Below are 13,897 nucleotides of genomic sequence, written 5' to 3' on the forward strand. Positions count from 1 at the left end.
GGAGGCTCTCCTTTTATAGCTGCAGAATTCCATCTATCTAGGGTTTCAAAATCCCTTTTTGATTTGGTGTTTGACTCCTCCTTTGATGTTGAATTTAATTGCAATTGGAATTCCTTGGATGAGAAGCTCTTTCGTGGCTCTTGGTTTTATGTTGGTAGTGATTGGGTTGGATTTGGACTTCTGAAAATTCGGATTTCTGTTTTCTGCCCAATTTCCCGCTCTTCTGTCAGTTTCTGCTGTCAAAGTGATTTGCCCGGTGATTTGAGTGTTTTGGGCAAATCACTGACCCAATCACTTCTCTGTGAGTCAGTCCAGTTATTTTTGCTCTCTGTCTTCTACGAGTGATTTGGCCAGTGTCTTCGAGTGTCTTGGGCAAATCACTTGCCCATATCACTTCTGCCTGTTGCCTCCAGGTTTCTGCTGTCAAAGTGATTTGCCCGATGATTTGAGTGTTTTGGGCAAATCACTGACCCAATCACTTTTCTGTCAATTTTCTGCACTTTTTCTCCAATTTTCCAATTTCTTCCTTTTTTGTAAAAACAAGATAAAAACCATAAGTTAAACTAAAAAAATGTGTAAATAAACAATAATAATTATGATAAAAATGTGGCTAAATTATGCTTGATCAGCTATAAATCTACAACTGCAATTAAATGATTAAATAAATAAACTAACATACTTTAAAAATAAAAAGAAATACACAAAAATAGGATAAACTATTTGTGTATGACTTGAAAATAACTAATTAAACTAGTTCTACTTGGTGCTAGGCAAATCTTGATCAAAATATTTCCTCCAGTAAGGATGATTCTTCCACACAATGATAATTTCTTGAATAGGGACGCCTTTAGTCTCAGGCAAGAGATAGTAAATGAAGATTTCTATGATCATAACGAAGAAAACAAAGAAAACAAACAAGCCATATATACTTCATATGGCAAAGCATTGCTGTGAAGAATTGAGCAATAATGAAAGTGAAGATCATGTTCAGAGAGACATTGATACTCTGAGCAGCTGATCTGATTTCCAATGGGAAGATTTCGCTCGGCACTAACCACCTGAGAGGACCCCATGACCATGCAAATCTAGCAACAAATATGCATATTAGAATCACCACAATCACTGCATACCATGTTGGTAAGTCTCTTGGGTCGCCATTCACTCTATACTTCAGCTCAATTGCAAGTGCTACAATAAGCTGATTATTATGAAAAATCAAGTCATTAGTCAAGTGGGTTGAGTAAATAATTTTATAACTGTAATTTATCTGACAGATGAACAATTGCAAGCTTCCTTCTATGTAGAGAGCTCTTCTGCCAACTTTGTCAACAACAAAGATTGAAACTACAATTGCTAGAGCATTAACGATGCCTTTAATAAGAGCAGATGTGAGGGAAGTTTAGTTTTTGTTGAAGAGCTGGCATTTTTTTGTTCCAGATTTTTAGCAGATAATCATGAAATAAATTAGAGATATTTATCTCTTATTTTGTATTTTATTTTCAGCTATATCAAGTCCAAAAAAAATAGACCGTTACTGTTGCTATTTTCTCTCTTTAACTATATAAGATAATTTTTCATTGAAATATATCATATCAATTTAGATTAGTTTCCTACCAAAAGAATACACTTCTCTAATAAAACAAGAATATTTTGCAGTAAAACTTGTGTCCTTTGGCTTCTATTCTCTCTCTCTCTCTATATATATATATATATATTAATGGTACAATATAATATCCTTAATTACAGCAAATCAATCTCCCTAATTTAGACAGCAAATCAGTTTCCTAATTACAGCAGATCCTATTAAATGACAATTATATATTTACAATAATTATAAACTTGACAACTGGTCTTGACACCTTCCCCCTCAAATTGATGCTGGCAATTCAAGCAGCATCAATTTGTTTATAAAAAAAAGATGTCGAGCAGTTGGGAGAGGCTTGGTGAGAATATCTACAATCTGTTGATTTGTAAAAATGTGTAGAAGAATAATAAAACCATTATCAAAAGATTCTCGAATTGAATGGCAAACGATTTCAATGTGTTTGGTACACTCATGATAGACAGAATTTGCGATAATCTGAATAGCACTATTATCAACATGGAGAGGCGTAGGATCAAATTGTGTATAACCCAATTCAGAAAGCAAACCACGTAATCATGTAATTTCCAAACATGTTGTGGACATGGCCCGATATTTCACTTCAGTTGAAGACTTGGAAACTCTGTCTTATTTCTTGCATTTCTAAGAGATCGAAGCTTGCCTAAGTATACACACCATCTTGTTGTAGAGCGACATATATCCGGACATCCCGCCCAATCTAAGTTACTATAAGCAACAAGATTAAGAGATTAACCAGTTGGAAAAAAAAAAGACCATGGTTGTAACGACCCCAAAAAGGACCGTCACCGGCGCTAGGATTCAGGTCGGCTTAAGGCCGCCAGAACCCGTAGCAAGCCTGCTATACTCTCTGTGTACCTGTAAATCTCATACATGATCATACATTTTCTGTGAAAATAAAACTCTTTTCTGAACCAAGGCTTAACCTGTGCATGCACTATCTCTGTACTCTGTACTCATGTACTCTGTACTCTGTATCCCTGACTAGAGCTTGCTCTAGATGGGTTAACTCATACCTGTTAAGCCTGGTTTTCACATACAGGAAAACATATATACATATACAGATCATGTACAACACATACATCACTAGGTCAAGCAACAACTATTACATCTCGTTAATATTACATGTCCACTCTAAGCTATTACAGATCTCTTTACTTTTCTTGTACTCTGCTGGACTGTCCCTGTACACTGTACACTGAATACTGAACCTGCAAAACTGGGGTTAAGGGAGTGGGATGAGCTCTATAGCCCAGTGAGTAGAACAGTAAAACATCTCAGTAAAATATGATCTCATGGAATGCACCATATCACAGACAAGCCACATCAAGAGTAAACCTGTCACCACATAGTCCCAGTAACTCTGTGCCAGGGCGTAGAATCGAGCACCTGGTCTTCCTGTCATATATGTATATGTGTATATAACACCTGTGAACTTACCATTGCCAGGGCGTAGTCAAAGGCTCCTGGACTTTGCTATACGTGCCAGGGCGTAGTCAAAGGCTCCTGGACTTCCTGTCTGAGACTATTGGATCATTCAGCATTCACTCACATCACCAAATAACGATGCAATGCAACATATTCGTGAATACTAATGCAATCAACCTATGGCATAAACATGATGCATGAGATATGCTAAAAGCAGTTTGTGGGTCAATTAAAAGTCATAAATTTAGTTCCACTCACCTCTGGCTATCTGGACTGACTGACTCTGCAGGCTCTGAAACTCTGGAGCAGTACTCACTGCTGCTCTCTCTGGTTCCTCTGGTCTGTACCTATACAGATAGACTCAAATGAGGGACCAAACTAACTTATTAATACCTCTATTAAACTCCCCAAGAATCCCCTGACACTCACTTAACTATCCATGCAAAGCATGCAAAAGAAAGCTGAACAGGACACTTTCGGCGGCAGGTTCGGCGGCCGAATGTCCTCTCCAGAGACGAAACTCAAGCACCTTCGGCGGCACCTTCGGCGGCCGAATCCCCAAAACAGAGCCGAACATGCAAAGCTCGCGAGGGCAAGCTGTGGCAGCCTAAGCTACCATGCAAGAGGTTCGGCGGCCGAATGAACTTTCGGCTGCCGAACCTGAGTTCATCCAGAACTCAGCTTCAATGGCAAACCATCTTCTCCTTCCCTTCAATAACTCCAAACATGCATATACCAACTCCTCAACACACATATACATAAGTATATGATCACAGGGGTCCAAAACTATCTAATAACCCCAAACAACAAATCAAACATAACACATAAACATGTAGACATGCATAACTCATCAAAACTATCATTAAGAACCTAAACATGCATCTCCTTCCACAAATCCCCCTAAAACCTTCAGAAAACATATTCAAGAACATCACTTACCTCCTGTAGTAAGAAGCTACACACTCTGAACAAGGGAAAACGGATCACCTCCTCTCACACTCTCAAACTCTCTCAAACTCACTTTTTGCTTCACAACCGTTCAAAACTTGGTGAATGAGCAAACTCCTGCATGAGCTGCTCAAAACACTTGCAGATGAGTCATAGAAGACGTGGCTAATTCATGGCAAGAATCTGAGGCCAACATCTGTCAAAACAAACATGACTCAGCTCACTAGCCAACTCAGCTTCGGCTGCCCAATCACATGCAAGACCATGCAACGTTCGGGGGCCGAACTTACCTTTGGAAGCCGAACACTTTCGGCGGCCGAACTTACCTTCGGCGGCCGAACTTGGCTCAACTGCCTTAGGTCATTTCAACTCAAAACTCACTTCAAGTATTCTACCACATCAACACAAATCACACTACTTGAGTAAAACATAACTCCTACCCTTAGATAGAGTCCCAACACCCCGAATTCCACCAGACAATAGGAATTCCGGTGCCGGATTCTAGCCGGGTATTACATTCTCCCCTCCTTAAGAACATTCGTCCTCGGATGTTCCTAAAACAAATAACAATCACAACAAAAGGAGGAAACGAACCTCAAAACAAATATGGATACTGCTGGAGCATAGAGTCTCGCGTCTCCCACGTGCACTCTTCTAAGTTATGGTGGTTCCATAACACTTTTACCATCGGACTCTCCTTGTTCCTTAGCTGTCTGATCTGCGTGTCTAGAATCCGCACTGGCTGCTCTATATAGGTGAGATCTGTATGAGTCTCCACTTCAGGCTCACTTAGAACCTGATTCGGATCTGACACAAACTGTCGTAGCATAGAAACATGAAATACCGGGTGAATTCTCTCCATCGAAGCAGGTAAATCCAGCTTATACGACACATTTCCGATTCTCTGCAACACCTCAAAGGGTCTAATGTACCGTGGAGCTAATTTACCTTTCTTCCCAAAACGAACCACTCCTTTCATTGGAGACACTTTCAGCAATACCCAATTACCCTCTTGAAACTCTAACTGCTTTCTGCGCACGTCTGCATAACTTTTCTGTCTACTCTGAGCTGTTCTGATTCTTTCTCTGATCATGGGCACCATTCTACTGGTAAGGTCTACTAACTCTGGCCCTGCAAGAGCTTTCTCTCCTACCTCTTCCCAGCAAACAGGTGATCTGCACTTCCTCCCATATAATGCTTCATAAGGAGCCATCCCAATGCTAGCATGATGACTGTTATTGTAGGCAAACTCCACCAAAGGTAGATGCTGCCGCCAAGAACCGCCAAAGTCTAACACACAGGCGAAGCATATCCTCTATGGTCTGGATGGTCCTTTCTGACTGTCCATCAGTCTGTGGGTGGAAAGCAGTACTAAACTCTAATCTCGTGCCCATCGCACTTTGCAGACTCCGCCAAAAGCGAGAGGTAAACTGAGGTCCTCTGTCTGAAACTATAGACACTGGCACTCCATGTAATCTCACTATCTCATCCAGATAGACCTGTGCCAACTTATCCACAGAATAGTTACTCCGTACTGGAAGAAAATGAGCAGATTTCGTGAGTCTGTCCACAATCACCCATATCGAGTCTATCCTGTTGGACGCTACTGGTAAACCCACTACAAAATCCATAGCTATGTTCTCCCATTTCCACTCTGGAATCGGTAATGGGTTAAGCATTCCTGCTGGTTTCTGATGCTCTAATTTCACCCTCTGACAAACCTCACAGGCTGTCACGAACTGCGCCACTTCTTTCTTCATGGCTGGCCACCAATAGACCCTTTTCAGATCCTGATACATCTTGGTGGTTCCTGGGTGAACACTATATCTCGCATTATGAGCTTCCCTCATAATGTCTTCCTTCACACTGCCCCTATCTGGTACACAAAGTCGACTCCCATAGCGAAGGATCCCTTTACTGTCAAATCTGAACTCTGCACTATTGCCTGACTGAACAGTCCTGGCAATTTTCATCAACTCAGGGTCCTCATGCTGTCTCTGAGCTATCTGCTCTAGAAACACAGGTGTCACTCTCATCTGTGCTATCAATGCACCTGTACCAGACAACTCTAGCTGTAATCCCTCATCAAAGAGCTTATAAAGCTCCATCACAACTGGTCTCCGCTCTGCTGCTATATGGGATAAACTGCCTAGTGACTTCCGGCTTAGGGCGTCTGCGACAACATTCGCCTTACCCGGATGATACTGGATCTTACAATCATAATCACTGAGCAATTCTACCCATCTTCGCTGCCTCAAATTCAGCTCTCTCTGACTTAAGATGTACTGTAAACTCTTGTGATCGGTGAAGATCTCGCATTTAACCCCGTAGAGGTAATGCCGCCACATCTTAAGTGCAAAGATAACTGCTGCCATCTCTAGGTCATGGGTAGGGTAATTCAACTCGTGCTTCTTCAACTGTCTAGAAGCATAAGCTATTACTCTATCACTCTGCATCAATACACAACCCAATCCCACTCGAGATGCATCACAGAACACTGTGAAGTCCTCATTACTCACAGGCAGAGCTAACACTGGTGCTGTGGTCAATCTCCTCTTGAGCTCTTCAAAGCTCTCTTCACACTGGTCTGACCAGATAAACTTCTGGTTCTTCTGAGTCAATTTGGTCATAGGAGCTGCTATCTTTGAGAAGTTCTGAACGAACCTCCTGTAGTAACCTGCCAGTCCCAGAAAGCTTTTAATCTCAGTCACTGTCGTGGGTCTGGGCCAGTTAGCTACAGCCTCTATCTTCTTGGGGTCTACCTCAATACCCTCTGCTGATACCACATGTCCCAAGAAGGCAATGCTCCGTAACCAAAACTCGCACTTCGAGAACTTGGCATATAAACCATGCTCTCTCAGTGTCTGCAAAACGATCCTCAGATGCTGGGCATGCTCCTCTGCATCTCTGGAATACACTAAAATATCATCGATAAACACAATGACAAAGTGATCCAGAAACTTACTGAATACCCTGTTCATGAGATCCATAAATGCTGCAGGGGCGTTAGTCAACCCGAATGGCATCACTAAGAACTCATAATGCCCATATCTGGTCCGGAAAGCTGTCTTAGGCACATCTGCCTCTCTGACTCTCAACTGATGATACCCAGATCTCAGATCTATTTTTGAGAAACAACCTGCTCCAGCTAGCTGGTCAAATAGATCATCAATCCGTGGTAGGGGATACCTATTCTTGATAGTGACCTTGTTCAACTGTCTGTAGTCGACACAAAGTCTGAGGGATCCATCCTTCTTTCTGACAAAAAGCACTGGAGCACCCCAAGGTGAGGTACTAGGGCGGATGAAACCCTTATCTACCAAGTCCTGCAACTGTGCTTTCAACTCTGTTAACTCAGCTAGCGCCATCCTGTAGGGAGGTATAGAGATAGGTCTAGTACCTGGCAGTAATTCAATTTCAAACCCTATCTCCCTATCAGGTGGTAGTCCTGGCAAATCGTCTGGGAACACATCGAGAAACTCTCGGACTACTGGTACTGTGGCTGGTTCCCTCACCTGACTGTCTAGCTCTCTCACATGAGCTAGAAACCCCTGACAACCCCTCCTAAGCAAACGACGAGCCTGAAGGGCTGAAATCATACCTCTGGGTGTACCTCTCCTGTCTCCTCTGAAGACACACTCTGACCCATCCTGGTCTCTGAGACTCACTAGCTTCTCTCGACAGTCCAACGTAGCACTGTATGTAGATAACCAATCCATCCCTAGAATGACATCAAAATCTGTCAAATCTAGAACCACAAGGTCAGCTGGAAGGCATCTACCCTCTATGAATACTGGACTGAACCGACAGACTGACACTGCCACTGATGGGTCACATCTAGGTCCACTGACCCAGAGAGGATACTCTAACTCAGAACTGATCAAACCCAATCTCTCTATGGCTCTCGAAGCAATAAAGGAATGAGAAGCACCGGGGTCCATCAAAGCATACACATCTGAACACCCAATGATGAGATTACCTGACACCACTGTGTTCGACGTGTTAGCCTCCTCCTGTGTCACTGTAAAAATCCGTGCTGGGGCTACCGGATTTCCACCTCGGGAACCTGCTGCTGAAGTAGAGGCTACCCCTCTCCCTCTACCTCTGCCACTAGTCTGAGGCGTGACTGGAGCTGCTGGCCGTACAACTGGCTGTACCACACTGCTTGAACTCATCTGCTGGGATGGTACAAAAGTCATCTGCGGACAATCCCGAGCAATATGCCCTTCCTGTCCACATCGAAAACAAGCTGTAGATCCCAACCGACAAACTCCTCCATGTGGTTTTCCGCATCGTTTGCAGACTGGAGCTGTGCCAGAGCTTGAGCCACTACCTATTCCCAGACCTGACTTGACTTTACTCCAGAACTTACTCTTTGTTCCTTTTGCTCTATCCCATCTTTTACTGCTTGGTGAACCTGAACTGGGGGCCTTAGCACCCGAAGCCTGTGCCTGTGACTGTTTCTGAATATTGGCACTAGCTTCCATTTTCCTGGCTGCGTCTACTATCGTATGGAAACTCTCCTTTTCTGCTGGAAGACTCAAGGAAGCATACCTGGGATGCAGTCTCATAGTATATCTCCTTGCTTTCTTCTGATCAGTATCATAGGCTTGACCCACGTACTGAAGCAGATCCAGGAACTTATCTGTGAATTCATCAACACTCATCTCATCTGTCTGTCTTAACTGTTCAAATTCAATTACTTTCATCTCCCTCGAACTGTCAGGAAAAGCCCACCCTGCAAACTCATTGGCGAACTCTCCCCATGACATGCTGTCCATTCTCGGCTCCATATAATTCTTAAACCATTCTCTGGCTTTCTTGCATTTGATTGTGAAACCTGCCATCTCAATGGCTCTCCTATCATATGCTCCCAATTCACTAGTAATCATCCTAACTGCTCTGAGGTAATCAAATGGATCATCTCCCGTATTATATTTAGGAGCATCCAATTTCAAGTACTCCGTCATTTGGACTTTACCTCCAGATGAGCTAGGTTCATGTCTGTCAACAACAGGGGCTACTGGTTCTGGTGGTAGTACTGGTTCATTTGGTTCATTTGGCTCTAGGTGTGCTGCACTTGGATGTATAGGGGAAGAGGGATACATAGGATATGGTGGATATGATGGGTAATAATGAGGATATGGCATATATGGCATGTATGTAGGATATGGGTCAAATCGAGAGTACTCCGACATCCCCTCCATCGGATACTCTGGCTCCTGAAACAAGGATGGATAGCCAAAACCTGAGGCCTGAGCACCTCCCTGCGACTCTCCCATACCTTCCTCAAAACTGCCTATACCCATGCTGTCATCTCTAGACTGATCAATCTCCATAGCTTCCCTCCTCTCCTCTGATCTTCCTCCCCTAACTGTTCCTCTTCTGCTCTCGTCGACAGACCTTCTTGGGTCTATTGACGTACCTTCCCTGCTAGATCTCTGAGACCTTGCCCTAGGCAATGCAGGAGGACGAGCAGCTGGTCTCTCACTCTCTGGTGGGACTCCAGTCAATCGAGCTGATCGACGAGTTCCTCGCATCTTTACTCTGGAAACACAACATATAACATACCACTTTAGCACATAAACATCACATCTCACTCATACACATGCAACACTCATGGCATATCATAGCAGATAGGACTCAAGACCCTATCCTAGTGGACATAATTTCCTATTGTGCTTGACCACTTCTAGCCTGTCTGAGCCCAACACTGACTCTATAGGTCCGATCATGTGAACCTAGGGCTCTGATACCAATCTGTAACGACCCCAAAAAGGACCGTCACCGGCGCTAGGATTCAGGTCGGCTTAAGGCCGCCAGAACCCGTAGCAAGCCTGCTATACTCTCTGTGTACCTGTAAATCTCATACATGATCATACATTTTCTGTGAAAATAAAACTCTTTTCTGAACCAAGGCTTAACCTGTGCATGCACTATCTCTGTACTCTGTACTCATGTACTCTGTACTCTGTATCCCTGACTAGAGCTTGCTCTAGATGGGTTAACTCATACCTATTAAGCCTGGTTTTCACATACAGGAAAACATATATACATATACAGATCATGTACAACACATACATCACTAGGTCAAGCAACAACTATTACATCTCGTTAATATTACATGTCCACTCTAAGCTATTACAGATCTCTTTACTTTTCTTGTACTCTGCTGGACTGTCCCTGTACACTGTACACTGAATACTGAACCTGCAAAACTGGGGTTAAGGGAGTGGGATGAGCTCTATAGCCCAGTGAGTAGAACAGTAAAACATCTCAGTAAAATATGATCTCATGGAATGCACCATATCACAGACAAGCCACATCAAGAGTAAACCTGTCACCACATAGTCCCAGTAACTCTGTGCCAGGGCGTAGAATCGAGCACCTGGTCTTCCTGTCATATATGTATATGTGTATATAACACCTGTGAACTTACCATTGCCAGGGCGTAGTCAAAGGCTCCTGGACTTTGCTATACGTGCCAGGGCGTAGTCAAAGGCTCCTGGACTTCCTGTCTGAGACTATTGGATCATTCAGCATTCACTCACATCACCAAATAACGATGCAATGCAACATATTCGTGAATACTAATGCAATCAACCTATGGCATAAACATGATGCATGAGATATGCTAAAAGCAGTTTGTGGGTCAATTAAAAGTCATAAATTTAGTTCCACTCACCTCTGGCTATCTGGACTGACTGACTCTGCAGGCTCTGAAACTCTGGAGCAGTACTCACTGCTGCTCTCTCTGGTTCCTCTAGTCTGTACCTATACAGATAGACTCAAATGAGGGACCAAACTAACTTATTAATACCTCTATTAAACTCCCCAAGAATCCCCTGACACTCACTTAACTATCCATGCAAAGCATGCAAAAGAAAGCTGAACAGGACACTTTCGGCGGCAGGTTCGGCGGCCGAATGTCCTCTCCAGAGACGAAACTCAAGCACCTTCGGCGGCACCTTCGGCGGCCGAATCCCCCAAACAGAGCCGAACATGCAAAGCTCGCGGGGGCAAGCTGTGGCAGCCTAAGCTACCATGCAAGAGGTTCGGCGGCCGAATGAACTTTCGGCTGCCGAACCTGAGTTCATCCAGAACTCAGCTTCAATGGCAAACCATCTTCTCCTTCCCTTCAATAACTCCAAACATGCATATACCAACTCCTCAACACACATATACATAAGTATATGATCACAGGGGTCCAAAACTATCTAATAACCCCAAACAACAAATCAAACATAACACATAAACATGTAGACATGCATAACTCATCAAAACTATCATTAAGAACCTAAACATGCATCTCCTTCCACAAATCCCCCTAAAACCTTCAGAAAACATATTCAAGAACATCACTTACCTCCTGTAGTAAGAAGCTACACACTCTGAACAAGGGAAAACGGATCACCTCCTCTCACACTCTCAAACTCTCTCAAACTCACTTTTTGCTTCACAACCGTTCAAAACTTGGTGAATGAGCAAACTCCTGCATGAGCTGCTCAAAACACTTGCAGATGAGTCATAGAAGACGTGGCTAATTCATGGCAAGAATCTGAGGCCAACATCTGTCAAAACAAACATGACTCAGCTCACTAGCCAACTCAGCTTCGGCTGCCCAATCACATGCAAGACCATGCAACGTTCGGGGGCCGAACTTACCTTTGGAAGCCGAACACTTTCGGCGGCCGAACTTACCTTCGGCGGCCGAACTTGGCTCAACTGCCTTAGGTCATTTCAACTCAAAACTCACTTCAAGTATTCTACCACATCAACACAAATCACACTACTTGAGTAAAACATAACTCCTACCCTTAGATAGAGTCCCAACACCCCGAATTCCACCAGACAATAGGAATTCCGGTGCCGGATTCTAGCCGGGTATTACAATGGTGAGGAGTACCATAAAGATACCATATAATGTATTTTACAACAGTCATATGTAAGAGCCTTGGGGATGCCATGAATTGGCTCATCAAATTGACAACAAAAGATATATCAGGTCTTGTAACTGTCAAGTAAATACGACTCTCTAATAGGCGCCGATATAGGGTGGAGTCTGGAAGAAGTTCACGCTCCTCCCTCCGGAATTTGACATTGGTTTCCATAGGAGTATTGAGAGGCATAGTGTTTTACAATCTTGCTAATTGGATTATGTCAGTGATGTAATTGTGTTGATTAACAAAAATGCCTTTGTTGCTTCTATGAACTTCCAAGCCCAAAAAATAAGTAAGAGACCCCAGATCTTTCATATGGAAAGAATCAAGTAAATATGCTTTGAGTTCCTTAAGACAGCCGTTGTCACTACCAGTGATTAAAATGTCATCTACATACACATGTAACAAAACTATGCCCTGAGAAGTTTTGTACAAAAACAATGAAGGATCATACTGACTTTATTGGAATGATAAATTAACCAGTATTTGTACAAGCACGAGGAGCTTGTTTTAGCTCATATAAAGAGCATTGTAGATGACATGCCTCATTAAGACTAGTTTGCAAATCCCTACATGCCTCATTAAGACTAGTTTGCAAATCCGGTGGTGGGCGCATATAAACATTCTCTTTAAGATCTCTATGAAAAAATGTATTTTTAACATCCATTTGATGAATATGCCAATCTTGAAAGGGTGCAATAGCCAAGATTGTGTGAACTATGATCATTTAAGCAACTGGGGCAAATGTCTCCTCATAGTCGATCCCATATTCTTGTTGATTTCCAAGAGCAACCAAGCAAGCTTTATAACAGTCAAATGACCCATCAGCTTTTAGTTTAACAATAAAAACCCATACAGCCAACGTAATATCCGATGGGCATGGTTCAAGTTGCCAAGTGTGATTTACTCTGAGAGCATCAAGTTCATCTGCAATGGCTGCTTCCAACAATCATATTTTATAGCTTCTAAATATGATTTAGGTATAGTAATAGAGGATAATGTAGCAACCATAGATGTGTGAATATCAAATCTGTCAAGAGATTAACCATACCTGTCTGGGTCTTTAGAGATGCGAGCAAACTGTCTGAGTGGTGGAGGTGCAATGTCAGGGGCCGGTGGCAAAGAAGACTAAGAAAGAGTACCAATTTCAGGAGCGTCAAGTAGAGAGGGATGAACCACATGTTGCTGGCTTTGCCCATCATCACTACTTCGTCCTATATAAAAAATATTCGATCGAAACTGTGTGATTTGAGTAGAAGTGTTTGGTGGAGAACTAATGGATGTTTCCACAAAGGTTGGCAGAAGAGAATGATAGGATTCATTAGAAGTAACAGTGGAAGAAAGGTAAAAATTCTGGTGATCAATAAAAATAACATTACGAGAAATACAAATCCGTTGGGCAGTAGGATCAAAACACATAAAATCCTTTTGATTTTATGCATAGCGAAAGCACATTTTAGTGATTATGGAGAAAGTTTGGTGCGTTCTTGACGAGGAGGAAAAATAAAACACACACCTAAAAGGATGCAAATGATTATAACTAGGTGGATTGTAATGAAGCATAAAATATGGTGTTTGGTTATTGAGTGTAGGTGAAGGGAGATGATTTATGAGGTGGAGGGAGACGATTTATGAGGTGGACAATAGTGGAAAAATCTTCAACCTAGAATTTTGGTGGAACAAATGATTCAATGAGTAAAGATTGCACCACATCAAGTAGGTGGCAATTTTTGTGCTCAGCAACACTATTTTACTGGAGAGTATATGGACAACTCCTTTGAGAGAGAATACCATTGGTTTGAAGGAAAACTTGAAATTTTTTAGGCATGTATTTCCCACCAAAATTTGATCGTAAAATTTTGATAGTTTTAGAATATTGATTTTCGACCAAGACTAAAAATTTTTGAAAAGCATCAAAAACTTCAGATTTGCAGTGCAAAAAATAAATCCAAGTGAAATG

The 13,897-nt window shown here is 42.5% G+C and overlaps 1 pseudogene; it reads right to left on the minus strand.

Annotated features, from left to right (window-relative positions):
- Positions 1-756: 756 nt before the first annotated feature.
- Positions 757-12,126, minus strand: LOC110624303 (annotated as a pseudogene).
- Between the last annotated feature and the right edge of the window lie 1,771 nt (positions 12,127-13,897).

Source organism: Manihot esculenta, chromosome 10, assembly GCF_001659605.2.
Source record: "Manihot esculenta cultivar AM560-2 chromosome 10, M.esculenta_v8, whole genome shotgun sequence".
NCBI classification, from domain to species: domain Eukaryota; kingdom Viridiplantae; phylum Streptophyta; class Magnoliopsida; order Malpighiales; family Euphorbiaceae; genus Manihot; species Manihot esculenta.